Source organism: Ambystoma mexicanum, chromosome 6q (genome assembly GCF_040938575.1).
Source record: "Ambystoma mexicanum isolate Mex_15411 chromosome 6q, UKY_AmexF1_1, whole genome shotgun sequence".
Lineage (NCBI taxonomy): Eukaryota > Metazoa > Chordata > Amphibia > Caudata > Ambystomatidae > Ambystoma > Ambystoma mexicanum.
Genome location: NC_090937.1, coordinates 458,825,744 through 458,844,018, shown reverse-complemented (window position 1 = coordinate 458,844,018; position 18,275 = coordinate 458,825,744). Strand labels below are relative to the sequence as shown.

At 45.2% G+C, this 18,275-nt stretch overlaps 1 protein-coding gene across 11 annotated transcripts in view; it reads right to left on the bottom strand.

Moving 5' to 3' along the window:
• Positions 1 to 18,275, bottom strand: part of TBCK (TBC1 domain containing kinase) — a 2,754,978-nt gene that overhangs the window by 644,701 nt on the left and 2,092,002 nt on the right. The gene's annotated exons all lie outside the window — the stretch shown is intronic.

Sequence of the window (18,275 nt, the reverse complement as noted above, 5' to 3'; positions counted from 1 at the left end):
AAAAGATTGTAGAGGGTAAGGGAGGTGCATGAGCCTTGTGGGACTCCACAGTCAATGGGGGATGGAGTGGCTGATGCTTGGTCAGAGAAGACCCTCATGGCTCCGCCTTCCAGGGAGGAGGGTATCCAGGATGTAGCTTCTTGGGGTAAGTGAGCAACCTCTGAGGTGTCTACATAAGATTTTGTGGTCGACCAGGTCGAAGGAGGCCGACAGATCCAAGAGAAGGAGAAGTGCAGGCTTGCCCTTGTCCATTGTTTTAAGTAGCTGATTCTTAAGGCCTAGTAACCCTGATTCTGTGCCATGTCGTGGACGGAATCCAGATTGCTTTTTCTCCAAATTGTTGTGCAGTTCCAGGTAGGCCTGGATCTGCAGGTATGCAGCTTTATGTAAAATGTTTAACAAAAAGGGGATGGTGGTGATAGGCCTGGAGTTGTTGGGAGAATCAGGGTCCAGATTTGTTTTTTTTAGTAGTGGTCAGACCCATGCTTCCTTAAGGGATGGAGGGACAAGGCCAGAGGCAAAAGAGGCATTGATAAAAACTGTGAGAAAAGGAGCCAGGGACTCCGCACAGTCTTTGATCAAGCTAGCTGGGCAGATGTCTCCTTTACAGAGCGATGGCTTGATCTGTCTCAAACAATAAGACTTCTAATTCGGTTATATTTCTGAAGGCAAATGGTTTGGGGCTTTTGTTGTGCCGTGTGTTGCCAGGTAACGGCCCAGTGGCTTTTGTTGTAGATTTTTGAGCAGGGGTTTTGGGTAGGGCATTGTAATGAGACTGAATTTTTTCTTGAAGAGTGTTTATTTTGTCTAGCATGGCGTGTTGAATGTTGTCACACCTTGTCTTTCATTATTTGTTGTGTAGAGGTGGGAGGTGTGACAAGTTCTTTTAAGATTGCAAACAGCACTTTAGATTGCGATTTAGCATTGTCAATTCGAGATTTTAGGCGGAGGCCTTGGCTGCTGCAATAGCCTTTTTGTATTGTTTAGCGATCTTTTTGTAATCCTCTCGTGTGGAGTCACAGGGGCAGGAGTGCCATTTGGAGAGTGCTGCACGTTTAAGGGCTCTTATGTCCAATAGGTCTTGTGTGAACCATGAGTTGACGTGTTTAAAGATGTTGGCACTTCTTTTCTGCAACGAGGCAATAGCAGCATCTATTGCTCCCTTGAGGGTAGTGTTATAGAGTTCTACCAGTTCAGAAGGATTGTTAGAGAACTGAGGTTTTAGCGCATAGGCTTCAAAGTAGGGTAGAATTCTGTCTTTGGTGATACGTTTTTTAGATCTAGCCATGGCTGCTGGCAGTGGTGTAGTAGGTTTAGTTGCTATTTTGGTTGGAAGATGGAAGTGTATGAGATGGTGATCAGTCCACGGTCATGGAGTATTAGAGCTGATTTCAGCTGCACAGTTATGATTGAACATCCAATCCATTATGCAACCTTTGGAGTGGGTCTGGTTAATGACTTTCTGGATGAAACCCATGTCTAGAAGGGCTATGTCCAGGGCTTTACCTTTCTTGTCTCTTGGGTCATTCAATCCTAGGTTGAAATCTCATAAAAGTATAGATCTTGTATTGTTTTTTAGATTATCACCTAGAAGGCATAGAAGGTTCCCTTGGAAGTCAAGTGTTGGACCTGGTGGGTGGTAGATTAAGTGGAGGATTATTGTGTCATTAGGTGAGGAGGACATTTTTACTGATAGGGCATTGACGGTTTCAGCAGTGACAGATTTTACTTGTCTGGAATTGAGGGATTCCTTGACAATGAGGGTGACACCGCCTCCTTTATTTGAGGTTCTTTCTTGGCATAATATGGTGTAGCCCAGTGGTAGGGCTTGGCAAATGGCTGGTACAAATGCTTCATGTAACCACTTTTCCATGATGGCTAAGACATCAAGATCCAGGTCTTCGATAAGATCACATATAATATAACATATCAAGCTACGGTTGAAAAGACAGTCCCTGGAAAGAGGATACATATAGAAATTCCATATTGAGGACCATCTCACACAATCTTATAACACCCAGGTGCTTCCAAGACTTGTTAACATTCACACCAAATGTTACCCGTAGGCCTGTCTGCTAGCACTATAAATGCAGGGAACAAAAAATGTTTTCTCCTATCAGAATAACTAGTCTAGTCGAAGTCATCTGCGAAGATTGATCAGGATTCACGGGCCGGGGTGGCTTTTTCATTGTGCCCGACAGCGACGTGTTCAGCACTGTTGGCTTTGTGGAGAGTCTCTCTAGGTGTACGTGTGCAGGGGAAGTAATTACTTGGAACCCATATTCGGCAAACTTCACTTCTGCTACAAGTGAATGGGTTTCAAAATCGGGGACTGGCAGCCTGCCTCCATTGTGCAGTGTCCAGAGGCACTCAAATTTAAGCCAGGCTTATTTGCCTCTCCATATCAGTTTAGTTAGCAAGCTTTTCAAGTGGGCAAATGAACGATATTGGTAGATAAATTGGGATAGCTTGGAACAGATATACAAGATTAGGTATCAGAATCCTCTTCATTCCAGCGATTCCGACTGCCATAGATTGATTGATTTTTTTTTTTACCTGTATTGCGCACCAGACCCAAGGGTAACGGGGCGCATTTTATGACAACTTAGAGCTTAGTTACAAGAGCAGATATAAAGGTAATGAGACCAAACTGTCAACCCTGTTAGCTATTTGTGCAACTACAGGTACATAATTGAAACCATGTAACGACTGTGGCTCAATGGCAACAAACACCCAGGTATTTGACTCCTTCCTTTCGCCACTGAAACTCGATGTGGATTGAACATTCAGCAAATGCTAGGTTTAAGGGACCCAGATCTGACTTGGTCCAGTTAATCCTTAAACACAGATACTGTTTGAAGTAATTGACATCAAGGACTATTGGTGAAATATTAAGCTGAGGGTGCAGGCTATAAATCAACATGTCTTCAGCAAATAGTGATATCAGCGGGGTGGGAGAGTGTATGGCACAGGCAAATATGAACTGAGAAAGGGGGTATCCCTGGCACATGCCACTCAGCTTAAATTTAGGGGGATGCTAGAGTTTGCGATCACTCTGTTTCTAGGGTTACAGTAATGTAGTTTTATCCAAAGTAGAATATTAGAGCACAATACGAACTTAGCCAGTGTTTCCTATACACAACACTACTCAACTGATTTAAAAGCATTTACTGCATCTAGAAAGGCTGCAAACACCGTCTGAGAGAGTTCCAATGCTGTAATGGTGTCAAAAACCCAGCGCAAATTGAGCTGTGTGGACCTGTCTGGCACAAACTCAAATTGATCTGAGATTATAAATTTGGGCAGGGGGTGTAATAGGCGATTTGCCAGAATCTTAGCTAGTATTTTATAATCTGTAGTTAGCATTGAAAATGGGCGATACAACCTACAGCTGTCTACAGGTGTTCCTTTAACAGCACTTATATATTAGCTTCCCTAAGAGTCAGGAAGCTGGCCAAGTTCAAACGCTTCGTAACAGAGATTCAGAAGAACTAAAATGTGCATGCAAGTCTTATAGAAGTTGGCCTGAAGACAATCCAGACTGGTGTTTTGTTATTGGGCATAGACCTAATTGCCTCGTGTATTTCAGTTGCTGAGACTGGAAGCCTTGAGGCTGCAGCTTTTTCAGATGATAGCACTGGCAATTGAATTTGCTTTAAATCCTCAGTAGAGGGCTGAGGTTTGGATGCGTATTATGCAGAGTAATGTTGCTGAAATATCTCATTAATTAGGCCATGGTCTGTGGTGTGTTTCCAGTCACGCGTAACAATTGTAGAAACAGTGTGCCCCATCTATATTCACCATTCAGGCCAAGGTAATGCTCGGTCTGTCTTGGTCGCCATATTTTCTGGCTGCGACTGAGCAGTATAAGTATTTGATTTCTGCATTGACTAACTCCTGAAATTGTACAAGTGGCTCCTGCAGTCACTGCTGCAACTCTGGTGTTCCTCCCTTTGTTGTGATGTGCTTGTAATATTTTTAGTACATCCTCGGGTGTATGTAGGTGGGGAGGGATAGATCCATAGGATATTACCACATCTGCTCTCTACTGTCACATGCTTGTGGCGTTCTTAGGGTATTTATCCCGAGTGAGGTAGAGGTAGCAGATGCGATGACCTGTTCAGGGTTCGAGGGCAGTTTGATGCTGTAATTCACTGCTCTTTAATCATACCAAGTGACGAGGATTGTTCAATTGCCGAGTGGACAGAACACAAAAATATTAGGTGTGTTCAAAGAACCCCATTGATCTTGGAAGGAGCTATTTTTTCAAAAAATCGATGGGAGCAAAGGGTTAAGAGTTGCAGAGCTGGAGGACTGAGGGGATTCACAGAAGAAGGGTGGCACAAATAAATCAAGAGTATGGGACAGTATGGAGAAATTATTTGCAGTATACGACGTGGCTCAGAGCCAGAAAAACCTGTTAAATACAGACAACCATTTTTCTCTGTGTTTTAAGGGTGATAGCACAGTGCCCATTGGCACAAATGGGAACTGCAGCCGCACGCTTCACATCACAGATCTGGCTGGAAGTACAGCTGCTCTTCTTGATCACTTTTGGACCTGTGGATTGTATGCATATAGGCAGTTGCCTCCAGCCTGGTGAGGTACGTGCAGTTTCTCTATGCTTCATGTGCCCATCCTGGTGATCCCTGAAGAACACCTGATTTTGGTCCATCCAATGCCCGAAGTTATATCTGTGCCCCCTTCGTCCCCTGTGTCGCTTGCATCCCTTCAAACACCTTATATGGACAAATGAAAGACTATGATTGAGAAGATCGAACTACCTTTCAGCAGAATCATCACAGGCTTTAGCAGACATTCCTGATCAATATTGACTGTTTAGCCACACAGACTTTCTTTGCGTCACTTCTGGCACCTGGCGCCCAAGCAGCAGCATCCAATGCCAAATGGCTACAGGTGACCAGGTACGGACTACTATTCTTCATGAACACTTCCGAGTAGGGAAGAATTGAGGGCACTCAGGCTTATGACTCTGCAAAACCGGTATATACTCTACCTCCTAACAGAAAGGGAGGGTGGGGTATGCCGGAAAATCTGGAGTACCCACCTGTTGCATGTCTGTGCCTCCCAATGATACCGAAAATGGTACGCTCACCAGAACTATTGCTGCCTTGCATAAACTGAAAGTGATCATGGAGACTGAGGCTGGGATCACCACCGATTTCTGAATGAACTCCCTCTTCGCCTGGGTACCTTCTTGGTTGAGCCTCCCCGCAAAGATCATGTTACCTATTTTTTACTTTTTTCTCATTCTTTTTTCTGTTCCTTTCAAATGCTTTTACGATGTTGCTCTGCCTAGATACCGACAGCTGCTGCCATAATGAACATAACCCTGTTCAAGGCTAGGGTCACCACCACTTCATCCCATATGGCTACTCGGACTGAAGTAGTCTTCTGTACCTCCACTAAATTGGCATGCTTTTGTTGAACAGCGGGTAGATTGCAGGAATGATGGTTGACAAGTTGGGTTTGTTCGGCAGAGGAGTATGCCCATATTGATACCGGTGTGAGAGATGGTTGTGGGGGTTTTCTGCAAAAAGATTATGAATTGTTAGTTGAAGTATTAACCAAAGGGGGGAATGTTGGGGTGGTCAGGGAAGGTGCCCATGTTTACGAGGTGTTCATGTTACGTGCACCGTATTGACAACTGGGGGTGTCAGAAAACTGGGCATCATGTGCAATTTCATATGTATCAAAGTGTAGTTAATTATGGGTGGGATATGTTACTTTAGCATTACTGTTTGTTTACAAATTGATATATATTAGCTTGCACACGGGTAGAAAGATAAAATGTCAAACCTACCGAATGTAAAAACATGCATACACATTGATACAACTACATGGGAAATCCATGAATCTCAATATAGTGGGTTTCTACAAATTAATCAAACCCTCGGTAGTCGGGGTTGTCTGCAAGGTGAATTTTTACTGTTAAGTAACTGATTCTGTGAGGTTTTAGAAGCCAGAGGAAGGGTTAATAAGTAACTCGACAACCTTTGCAGTCAGCGCTGCAAATGGCCATGAGTTTTATGGTTTGATCAATATCGCAGATGAATGGTAGCATGATAGAAAGGTGAGTCAATGCGCAAGGCTAAACTAATAAGAAACCAGGAGTTTCAATTATATTGTCAGATGTGCTGCGTGCGATAAAGTGGCAGGGTATTTAGATTACCATTAACCACTGAGACTTATGACCTTGGGACCGAGATAGCATAACTAACTCAAAGACAAATCATTCACCCATCCTTCCTCTGATCGCTGGGAATATTCATGCAAACGCATACAAATCAAGAGTTAGGCTTTAAACAGCTTAGGCCAGTTATTGCTGGTAATTAATTATCTTTCAATACCAATGTTTAACCATGTGCTGTCGTCATGACATACTATGGACAAATCCAAAGAAGAGGTGTGTTATGAATATGATCTGAAGATAACTATTAAGATAAAATTGGCCAATGAAAATTTAGGAACTGGAAAAAGTTGGGATTTCTTTGAAGAGGGTTTTGTCCAATCATGTTTGTGGGGGTGGATTGCAATAAAGCATCTGGGAGTGTTTTAACTGTTGCAAAATTGTATAAAAGATGTCAACTGATGTGGTTTGTTTAGATCCGGGTTAGTTTGATCCTAAAACACCATCTAACTGTTCCCTAGATAATTGTACAATATACTTGATTTATGTACAACTGCGTACTCACTTAAGTGGTGGGCCTGTTTGGGTTAAGGTGATTAAAGGCCCACACACACATTACATTCAATATTGTCGGCTTTTGGTGTCATAAAATGAGTTTCCTGTAGATGTAGTATGCCAACACTACATCTACGTGTATATGTCGGGACTATATGGGTTTCTGACTAGTTGTTAAGGCCCTGGACATACCATAACATTGTCCTAAACACTAGACTCTTCGTACTATTTCCCTAAGTTTCTCATTAGTAGTCCCAGACTACCATCATTCCCATTACTGCCAACCAAAAACCATCTCACAGGCCTGGAAGGGTTGGCCATTAGTTGTACATCCAGTTTGTCCCTGACACCCACTAAGACTGACCCTGAAAACCTGTCGGTGATTGGACCCCCATAATTACCAACAAAGCAAATAACCCAATCATCGAAATGTCAGTGGTCAAACAGTGATGAACACTGTGGTGCATAGTCCCGCCAGCAATACCAGCCCATTACCTCATTTCATACTCTTATGTGTACTTTAAATTCATTGTTAACTCTTACAAAGATGTGTATGGCGCATGTAGTATTTATCCCAGCAGTAGCTACTTCTGTTTTGGATAGGTGCTCCCAGACCCAGTGATATAGCAGCCCACGTGGCAACAAAGCAGAGCAAAGGGAAAATGTGAGAGGGATATAGCAACAAGCATAGACTAAACTAAGTGCCGGAGATTTTTCAGCCTAACCAATGACGTCTCTCTTAATACCTGCCTTCGACTCATACAATTTAAAGTGCTAAACAGGCTATATTACACTCCAGCAAAGGTGGCACAATTCTCTCGGGACACATCAGACAAATGCATGAAATGTGGGGCAGAAGGAGCAGATACGGTCCATATGTTCTGGAGTTGCCCCAAAGTGACACTATTCTGGGGAGAAGTGGTCGAGGTTCTCCATACAATGACAGAAATCCTCCCTACCCTAGCCTACCCTACTTCCCCTTAAATACTTGTTGGGTGACATTGGGAAGGTCAATCTTAAAACTTGCAGACTGTTTAACATGGGATGTGTTATAGCGAAGAAGTGTATATTACTACTATGGAAATCGAAATCGGCCCCAACAATACGTGAATGGCTTAGTTAGTTGACTTTTGTACATGAAAGAGAGGAGGGATATATTGGGATGACAATAAATATACCCAAGGACATCTGAGGACCATTCCCAGAATACGTGAGGGGGACACAACTGTAAAATGTGATAAAACACAATGGAATAATTGAAATTATAAACGTATGACACGCCAGCAAGAAAGGTGATAACTATACAACTGTAAAATGAACGTCAATGTAACCTGGCTGCCTGTTACCTAAATAAAGTTTGACAAAAAACAATAGGTTAAATACCAACCCCTGCCTCTTTCCGAGCAGGGTACCAATTTTATGCCCCTTTCTGCCAGAAGCTGACAGATCCCCTCCAGCAGGAGAGGTTCCATAGGCAAGGATTGGTGACTGCGGGGCAGTATAAGGGGTGAAGGGCAAAAGGGCAGCAGTACCCCAGCTATACTATAAATTAGGCCCAGGCATCCTATTGGAATTGTATTCTCGTACATGTATGTTCGGAATGGTGGGCAAAATGTCTATTGTCACCCATAGGCTGTTAAATCTAGGGATTTGTTACCAAGGGATGCATTCTACTGAAATGGAAGGAGAAAACACACCTCTCAAGCCAAATATGTGGATGTCAAATCTGTTATGGGCCAATGATATGGAGGAACTCTACGCTACCCTCATTGAAGGGAGATGACGTTGCAAAGATATCTGGGCTGCTCATAATGTCTATATTTGAAAATGTGCAAATGCACAGTGGGAACAAAGTACCGACTCTATTGAAGACTGTGAATAGATACGGCTTGATCACCAATATTGAATGATTGACTGATTTATTTATTTATAGAGCGCTTTACACCAAAGCGCTGTACAATGGAACAACATAATACAGGATAACAACAAGATAACAGTGGGAGCAAAATTACATCATGAATCATTCGACAAAACATTGCAAGGAGCAATTAACTGAAGGTGGGGGGGAAGGGGAGTGGGATTAGGTGTGGGGGTGGAGATGAGTTGGACGAGGGAAATGGATGGGAGAGAGAGGAGGAGGAGAGGGAAGAGAGAATATCAGAGGGAAGGAGAGGGGGGAGGGGAAGTAGCGAGGGCAGAGAGGGAGGTTTCAAGGAGGTGAATGGAGGAGGAGGGATTTAAGGGAAGTGCGAAATGAGGTGAAGGTCATGGTAGAGCGGATTGTGAGAGGGAGTGAGTTAAAGTGCAGAGGTGCAAGGAGTTAGAAGGAACGGAAACGGGAGGAAGCGCAGGGGGGTGGAGGTACAGTGAGAAGGAAATGATCAGGGGAACGGGAGGGGGAGTAGAAGGAGAGAAGGGAGGAGAGATAAGGGGGAGCAAGACCATGGGGGGATTTGAAGACAAGGCAGAGAAAGTAAAATTTTAGCTGTAAGTGAAATGGTAGCCAACCAAGGTAAGAGAGTGAGGAAGAGATGGAGTCACGGGAGGTAAGGAGACAAAGGGTGCGAACAGCAGAGTGGTAGATGGATTTAAGAGGGGCAAGATGAGATGCGGGAAGTCCAAAGAGTAGAGAATATAAAATATAATCATGTACTTAATATAAAATGTAATCATGTACTTTATATGTCAGGGAGCTAGCGAGGACAATATGTGGCCTCTGAGCCCGCTGTCGTGGCCTACACCACCAAGCTTGCCAGTGATGGATGCACTGTGAGAAAACCTGGATGCGATGGAGCCAGCAATGCTTCCTATCAAGGTCCGACACAACCGCAAGCATGGATGATGTTTTCTCCCAGGCCATCAATACAAGAGCAGCAAAAGTCATATAAAAGGGCAGCAGGGTTTACAGAGAGGAACCTTCATCCAAAATATCTATAAAGTCATAATGACCTTTAGGCCTAGTGGGCACAGACAATCCCAATGACTCCACCACCTTTGCAATTAGCCTTTGAAAGGATATTGTTATGAATCGGACAATATCCTCACTTCTTTCCCTGAGGTGACTGTCTCCCAGATAGCCAGGGGATGGAAGCTGCTACCTGATCCTGACCCTGGTAGCAGCTTTATGAGGGAGGACCATCTGGGGGGGAGGTACACCCCAGGAGAGTGAAAGGGCATTGTTGGATAAAAGCACATAGCCCCTATTTTTGCTTCAGGGATGTTTCCTCGACCCGCATGCCTTAATGGCATATTGTTACACTCATCCCCACCTCCTAATGAATCTATTGTGGTTAATCCCCAAACTCCCGTTCGGGAGAATATGTTGCCAACTAGGACGAGGAGTCACTTCCCAGGAAGCTCACTATTTACAGCCTTTAAACCATTCAGAAAGTAACTCCATAATGACTGACACGGGGAAGAGCAACAAAGTACTGAGGATTACGAAGACCGGGGGACCAACGCAGAGGTCTAGTTGATGGCAAATGAATAAGCCAGCCGGGAAGTTCAAAAGCAGACTGGCTGCAGCTGATGAGAGAAAGGATAGAGGAGACCTGCATTCGCTGAGCTGTCTAGCAGCCCATGGAGTGAGTACATTGAACGTCGCCGAGAGGTGAAACCGACACAAGGTCAGAGAAACCAGGTGCAAAGACCGGAGAGGGGAATCTGTACTTCTGCCCTCTACATGGCAGGGTAGAGGCAGAGAGCACCCCAGCCAAGGTTCTCTTTATGGTAGCTATGGACGAGCAACCAAGGCTTAAGCTTTCAGGAGGTGATACAGGCTGGTTCTTAGCGAGTTCCCAATGCACCACAAAGGAATTGTCCACACACTACATTATGGGCTACTGCAGTTCTTTAGATAAAAATAAGGTTCAGAGATATATACACAATTCAATAACACACTTTGAACTCTGGTAATTCTAACATGACAAATATATACAATGTCTATGTTGTACCATACTTAGCTATAGATTCCTTTAAACTGCATCAACTGCTGACAGTTATTATGTAGCATACAAATCATGCAGCAAGGTGTATCAACATAGATCATAAGGAAGGAAGGCAGGCAGGTTATGTTAAATCATGGCAGAATGCTTGCTTTAGCTATAGAGACAATTCTGCTCGAGGTTCCTCCCACTTGGGCAACCTGTAATAAAGGTATTAACAAGCTCAGTCCATTAATGTTAAATAAGTCTTGCTTCCTGGTCAAAATTTTCAACCACCCCAATGTACCTCAGATGGAAGAGTTTCTTTGAGGGATCCCTCAAGGGTGAACTCCCTTTAAAGCAGGAGCCACAGGGTGTCGATATCCTCAAAGAAAAGTGGAAAACTGGCGTCGAGACAGCGATTCGACCTTCGCAGTGCTCTACAACGATCGTTTGTGGAAGTCCGATGAAGATGAAACGTGCAGTCCACCTCGATGCAAAGTGTTCAGTGCTGCAAAGAAGAGTCAGTGATGGATGTAGGCCCGGCAGCAGGTGCCAGGAGTTGCTTCGGCAGTCCTGTGGCCTGTCGGTGCTGCAGCCGCAGCACGTACCTCGGGATAGTTTCGGCGATCGGGACTCAACTTCGGATTTTCACTTTGTCAGCATCCCCGGGACATCTTTGTCGGCTTCGCGTGGCGGGAAACCCACCGGCAGACTTTCCTTGGTAGCCGACGACCTTGACTTTCTTCAGCGGGACAAAGTGGTTGACGGTGATGGCAAGGGAGCCCTTGTTCAAATGTTCTTTGGCAAAGGTGGCGGTTTAGCGGCTTCGGTTGTCAAGCAGCAAGGCGTCAAGGAGTCCTCGCTTCTGGGCGACACAACAATCTTTCCGAACCCCTGTCAACGATAATGGAATTCGATGGCCTTGATGTCCCAGTGCTTCTCTTCAGGATTCTCAGCGGACCCCATTCTCTGGTGGACAGCCTTTCGGGACGGGCTTCCAGGGTGCCTCGAAGAACAGCAGGGTTTGCACCATGGGCCCTCATAGCTAGGTGAGAGGTCTCCTAGCCAGGTCCTCTCTCGGATCAATCCTCGACAGACAACAGCTTTTAGTTTTCAGTGAAGGAAATGCAGCAGCAATTTTTCTTCCAGCTGGGCTTCAAGGATGAGCTTCATGTTTCAACTTCAGCTTCTGAACAAATTGGTGAGAGGTCCCCCGATATACACATATGTCCTTCATTCACTCTGGCTGAGCCAGGCTCAGTCAGTCAATCACACAGAAGGGCATTTATTCAGACAGGCAGCTAATCAGGCTCACATGCATTCAGGCTATTCACTTCCACCCATACACCCATAACAAGGAATGTGGATTGGTGTAAGCACCCAACCTTTCAGCACACCACACTGCATTCATGTCAGTTTCAGGCAGGACTGTCTCATTCATTGTGTCATACACACAGAAACCAGACACCCATAACATAGAATGCATATTGGTCACACACTCCATTCACCCAGGTCCCACCCCAAGGGTGTACCCACAACATACAGTCACTGGGAAGCCTCCAGCCAGCCTGGCCTGGACTTCCCCACAATACCATATATGGTTCTTCCACCCAAGAGCCAGTCAGGGGAAGGGAGTGAGTCAGGGGAGTACTGGACAAGGACATGGAGGCCCTGTCCCTCCAATACATTTCCAGCATCACCCAAGTGTGGGGGCGGTCCACAGCAGAAAGAGAATGTAGCGGGGACCACGCACAGCGAAAGCCGACACAACGGGAGTGCAGCGCTTGATAGGGCGCACGCAAAGCCAGTATGCCGGAGCAGGGGAGAGCAGAGAAAGGCTGGAGACAACCGGTAAGCCCTGGGAAGGAAGAAGGGTTACCAGCAAGCATATTTAATTAAGCTGAATCCATAGAATCAAACGGTGAACCTAAAGGAAGCAAGTGGGTTACCGAGTGGCCAATTAAGGTGAATCACTTGTCAAAGACGCAGTGTGAAGGAAAACGGCCCTGATGCCAAAGAAGTGAGAGCATTTGTAAAGCAAGTTGTTAATGGGTTATTAAACCCCAAATTGAAGGAAAAAGTGACTTGCATAATCAAGTCCTCGTGAAGAAGTATGCCAGGTGAAGTTATGTATCTACAGTATGGGCCGCATTACGAGGTCGGCAGTAACCCTCTGGTGCGGCCGGCGGGTTGCCGCCAACCCCGTAATACCGGATCCGACGCATGGCTTCCCGGTGCCCCTGGGACATTACAAGCCCCAGCAGAGCGGGAAGTCAAGCAGCAGATCTTGTAAGTCCCCATTCCCATGGAGTCCTTTAGGTGCTTCCGAGTCCCCATTCCCATGGAGTCCTTTAGGACTCCATGGGAATGGGGACTCGGAAGCACCGGCACCGTTGCTGGTGGTGGCGGTGCTTCCATGGCAAGTCTGCCTGCCACAGCCACTGCGCCCGGTAGGGTCAGACCTGCCGGGCGCAGAGGCCCCAGCAGGCAGACTCGTAGTGTGGGAGTCCGGAAACAAGGGTGCCAGTAACCTTACCGGCACCATTGTTTCCAGACCGCCACACTTGTAATAATACCTAATGTGTGCAATACAAGAGTGAATCATATAAAAGTCCTGGCAGAGAAATATACCAGGTGAAGTTTAGTAGTTGTATAACAAAGTTCTGGCAGAAAAGTATACCAAGTGAAGCTAAGTGTGTTAGTGTGTGTATATAGTAAAACCCTGACAGGAGAGTATACCAGGTAAAGGTTGATAATAAAGTCCTGGTAGGAAAGTGCACCAGGTGAAGGGAAAGTTGGACATTTGTGTGAGAAGACCTGGTGGGAGTGTCCCAGGTGAACACAAAATACCTATTGTAAAGAACTTCAAGGAAGTACCTTCCCTTGAATTAATGAGCAGTTGCGGAATTGTGTAGAGAAAACAATGGCCTTTAGGAAGAGTTGCTCCCTTGGGATTTGCAACATATAAAAGGGAAACGGAAAGCTTGGGGAAGGGAATAGATACCTTAAGAGAAACAAAGCTTACCAAGGGGAGAAGGTGAATCCTCTTGGAACCTAAGTATTCTTTTTGAAGTGGTGTAAATTAAGATAAAGAATCAGAGGAAGGAAGTTGATTCCTGGAACTGTGGACGTTGTTCCTTGGAAACCTTTTTGTTGGATTTGAACGTTTGTGTTGAACTTGAACATTTGAGCACTTTGAATCCTCAAGAGTCAATATCTTACACAGTTAAGTTTAGTTAGAGTGTGTGGGCCAGAATAGGATTACGGACACAGGACAGGCCTTTTATTTGGAGATCGACACTAGACAGAATAATTAGTTTTGTTGAGGTAGGGAAATTCCTCCTAGATTAGGGATGGTGAGGTATTTTCCAGCCCTTTTTATGTTAATAAATGTTTGTAACCAAAAACATGTCTCCTCTGTCTCTGTGTTTCATTCCTGTCTCCTCACAATATACAGCTACGGAAAGGTGTCTAAGCTGCTAGCCCCTTGCAAGTCAGAAGTTAAGTATGCTATATTATCATCCCCACAGAACTCTTTGGGGAAGTACTCAGTCGCCTCTGAATATATTGGTTCAAAACCAAAGGGGATAGCATACCCTTCGTCGTCAAATACTTCTGACATTTTAGACAGAAAGTGACTTCTCAGAGAAGGGGTGTATTCAAAAGAAGCAACAGTTCCGAAGAGAGCAAAGGTGGGGCTTCCTCACATGATGGTGGAACAGCATGACATGAAGACCAGAACCTGCTGGAGGAGTCGGAACCAAGTCAGCAGGCATGCAGCTGAAGTCCTTTGAGGCATCTATGCTGGCTTCACAAAGCACGGAGAGGCCTGAATGTTTTCCATACGCTGGAGTGTAGGACTAGGTGGGAGAACAGTACCTGGTAGTGGGAGTGATGACCGTTTCTTGTAGCAGGAGCAATGATGTCTACAAGAGTCACTGGGGGGTTTGGCACCTTTTGCTATGCTGCTGCCTCATTTTATCCTTACAGATCAGCCCCTTGAACGCAGTCTTCTTTGCCACCCGGAGTAGGGGCTTCGAAGAGGTCCACCGACTACTCTACTACTGTGGTAGAAAGTGAAAGATTTAGCAGCACGCTCCCGGAAGGCCTTAGAGCGCATCGAGGCAGGATGCGCAATCCTCGGTCATGGTCCTCTCCAAGGCTGTAGAGGAATATCCTGTGGGGATATGATACGGATATTTGCCTCCCAAAGTCTGAGCGTGTAGGACTGTGAGACTTATCGTTGGCCTGAAGCCCAGGGACTGCATCTCTACAGCCCTTAAATTTCTACAATGGCTCAGGGATGTTGCACGGATCAGGTTCAAGACCCTCTGCATCAACCACAAGGCTTTCTGGGGCCTTGGACGCCGCTACCGTCAACTCTCTCTCCCTAAATATCTCCCTGATAGAGCCCTTCGGTCTGCTAGCTTCAACGGTCTACAGACCAGACGCTTTGCCAGGCATAGAGTGGGGGGTAGATTTCTCTCTTCTGCAGGAGACTCCTTTTGGAATGCCTCCCTGCCCCTCTCAGGCTGGAGTCGGATCTCCTTATGTTCCGGAAGCTTCTCAAGACCCCCCTTTTTTCTTCTTCCGTCCCTCCCTCTCCTGCTTATGTCACCCTCTGACGCATTTTGATTGGCTGCCTGGTGCCTTCTAAGTCTTACAGGGCACCAGGCCCTCCTCACCAGTCTACCTAAGCACTTTGTTCTCCCCTGACCCCCTCACACACCAAACCTGCACTTGCCCTAATGGGCACCCTTCCACCTGTACTTGCCTTGCGGGGCCTTCAACCCTACTGTGCCCGATCCAGCCCCGTCCTCGCACTTCTTGTTACTGCACTTGCACATCCGAATGACACAAGACCTAGTAGGACCGTTTTCGTTATTCTTCATCCCTGTCCCCGAGAACCCCTCTTTTGTCTTGTGGCACCTTGAAGCATCATTTGCTGTATAGGTGCATTATAAATAACCAATAAATACATAGAAAATAAAGCATGGCTTGAAGTCTAAGGCCCTCAGAGTGTTTGGTAAGATGCAGTAAACAATTTAGTGACGCCAAGTGGAGTTACTGAAGTGTACTGAATGCACTGAAAAAAGGAACTGAGGTCATGGGGTGCAGCAGCTCTATATAAAATAGCCCAGACGTCATGCCCAGTGTAGCGGCATGCATGGGCACCGAGCAATGGCACCAGCAGCATGCAGATTCACCTTTGTGTCAAAAAAGTTCAGAAGACAGCTATTGTTGGCAAGACAATATCAAAGATGAGGAATATGTGGGAGGAAGGATGGGGCTGCAATGTTTGTTTGTTTGTTTAGAATTTATTGTGCGCACCGGACCCTGGAGTATAAGGGCGCAAAAAGTAAGAATATGTACAGCTTAGAGCATAGGTTACAGGTTACAGTTACAAATTACAGACGTTACCAGTTACAGAAATTACCAGTTACAGAAATGTACACTGTTTAAGAAGTCTGCACACTGCATTTAGGAGCATTGTATTCTGAGTGCAGTAGGCCACTCAGAGCAAACAAGACATGTTTTCATTAGTGGGTTCAGCAAATGACACACTGAATATACAATAAACAGAAAGTAGTCTAAGATTAACGAAAAGACAATGTGAAATACTAGTGGCGCTCAAGAAGAAGATAAGCAGCCTGTACAAGTATTACTGCAATAACCTACCATTTACGCTCATACCTTGATACTGGGTCCTTGAGGTAAAAAGTAAAGTTACTTATTGACAAAAAACCTATAGGGTCCCTGTTAGCTTTCAGTCCAATCACAATGTGTATATTTTACCTGAATATTAATCACGATTGACAGTTGACAAGGTCACCACATGGTCTGTTATCAAAATACATTGACTGTTTATTGATCACAATTAAGAAGGAAACGGTGCAGCGTAGGTTGCCGCAAGCAGGGCACAAGTCGATTGTGCAAGCGAGAACATGGTATGCACCCACTTTTTTCAGAGGGCAGACGACATTCTCTGTCTTGAGACTAGAAATCAAAAAAACAATTAAATCCCTGGTGCACTAGAGCATGTTTGGCCAGCCTCTACATCCATTATCGAACACAAGAAGCGACCCAAATCGTCCGATCACTAAGCCTGAAACTTAACCACACGAACGTAGCCAAAACGACATTCAAAAGTCTTATAGTGGTAATTTGGTCTAAAACGTCATTAAAATGCCTTATATTGGGAGTTTGGCGTAACACGTATGTGCCTCTCATACTTTGCCAGCCATGTTATAAGAACATCTCTCTCCATTCATTTTTCAGGTGCCAAATGAATACAATTTCCTGTGATTTTACTTTTGAGTATGTTAGAGCCCCCTACACATTTCTTTATGACGTGTGTCCTGGGTGCAAGTGCAATTAGTACTGGGGTAAAAAATGCACTAGTGCAAGTAACGTTCTTTCAATGCATTTTTACAGCAGGGCTATGTTCGCACTAGTCATCCAAGTCCTTTATCCGGCTGCAAAAATGCACTGAAAGAATGTTATTTACACAAATGCATTTTCCAAGTGAATATCCCTCTATTTCTAATAAGTTATTAGGTAGCCTATCTTTCAATTCAATAAACAAGGACCTCCTTCCTAACTGGCCACTCCTCCCAAGTCATCCTGGGCACCTTCTTCTCTCCTACTTCCATCTCCACCTGTGGAGTCCTCCAGGGCTTTATCCTCTCCCCTTGGCTCTTTAACATCTACCTTACTCAGTTGGTAGCCCTCATCTCCTCCTACTCCCCCAACTTCCAGTATTATGCAGATGACAGACAACTCTTCTTCAAACTTCTTGCTGTCCCTCTTGCACCTTCCATCATCCCTGACTCCCTTCCCGCCAACCGTGCCTGATGCACTTCCTATGATCTCTGCCTCAATGCCAGCAAAACGGAGATCCTTCCCATTGGGACCCCTGCTCCGGACTTCTTCCCTTCACTCTGGCCTTCCTTCATGGGCTCTCCTGCTCCTCCTTCTGAAGCCAGAAACCTTGCAGTAATCTTCGACTCCTCTCTCTTTCCTCCCTCACACTCAGGACATTGCCAAGAAGTCCCACGTTCAGCTCTTCCTTCTCAAAGGAATTCTACCCTTTCTCACCTTCCCTCAGAAGCTCAAGGTTACCCGAGCTCTGGTTCTCTCTAGGCTTGACTATTGCAATAGCCTCCTCCTGAATCTATTTTCTTCCACACTGCGACCCCTCCAGCTAACCCAGAATAGGGCAGCAAGACTTATACTTGGCCTGAAGCCCAGGGACTGCATCTCTCTTGCCATAAAAAGTCTTAACTGACTCCCGATTGCTACACAGATTAAAGTTGAATCCCTCTGTATCCACCACGAGGCTGTCTGGGGACCACACTATCTGCAACTCTCTCTCACTAAATACTCTCCCACTAGATCTCTGCGCTCGTCTGACACCAACTCTGTGTGCAAAGCGTTTTGTTAATCAGAGAGCATGAGGTCGATCACTTTCCTCAACTGGCTCCCTTCTTTGGAACAGCCTTTCAGATGTCAATGTTGAGGTATTAAACTATTAAACAGATTAATTGGAGTATTGTTTAGTTCCAATTTGTCTAATTTCCCTCTTTCCATTTTGTGCTTCCCTTTGTCTTTATGTGTTTAATCATGTACTATTTGTGATATAA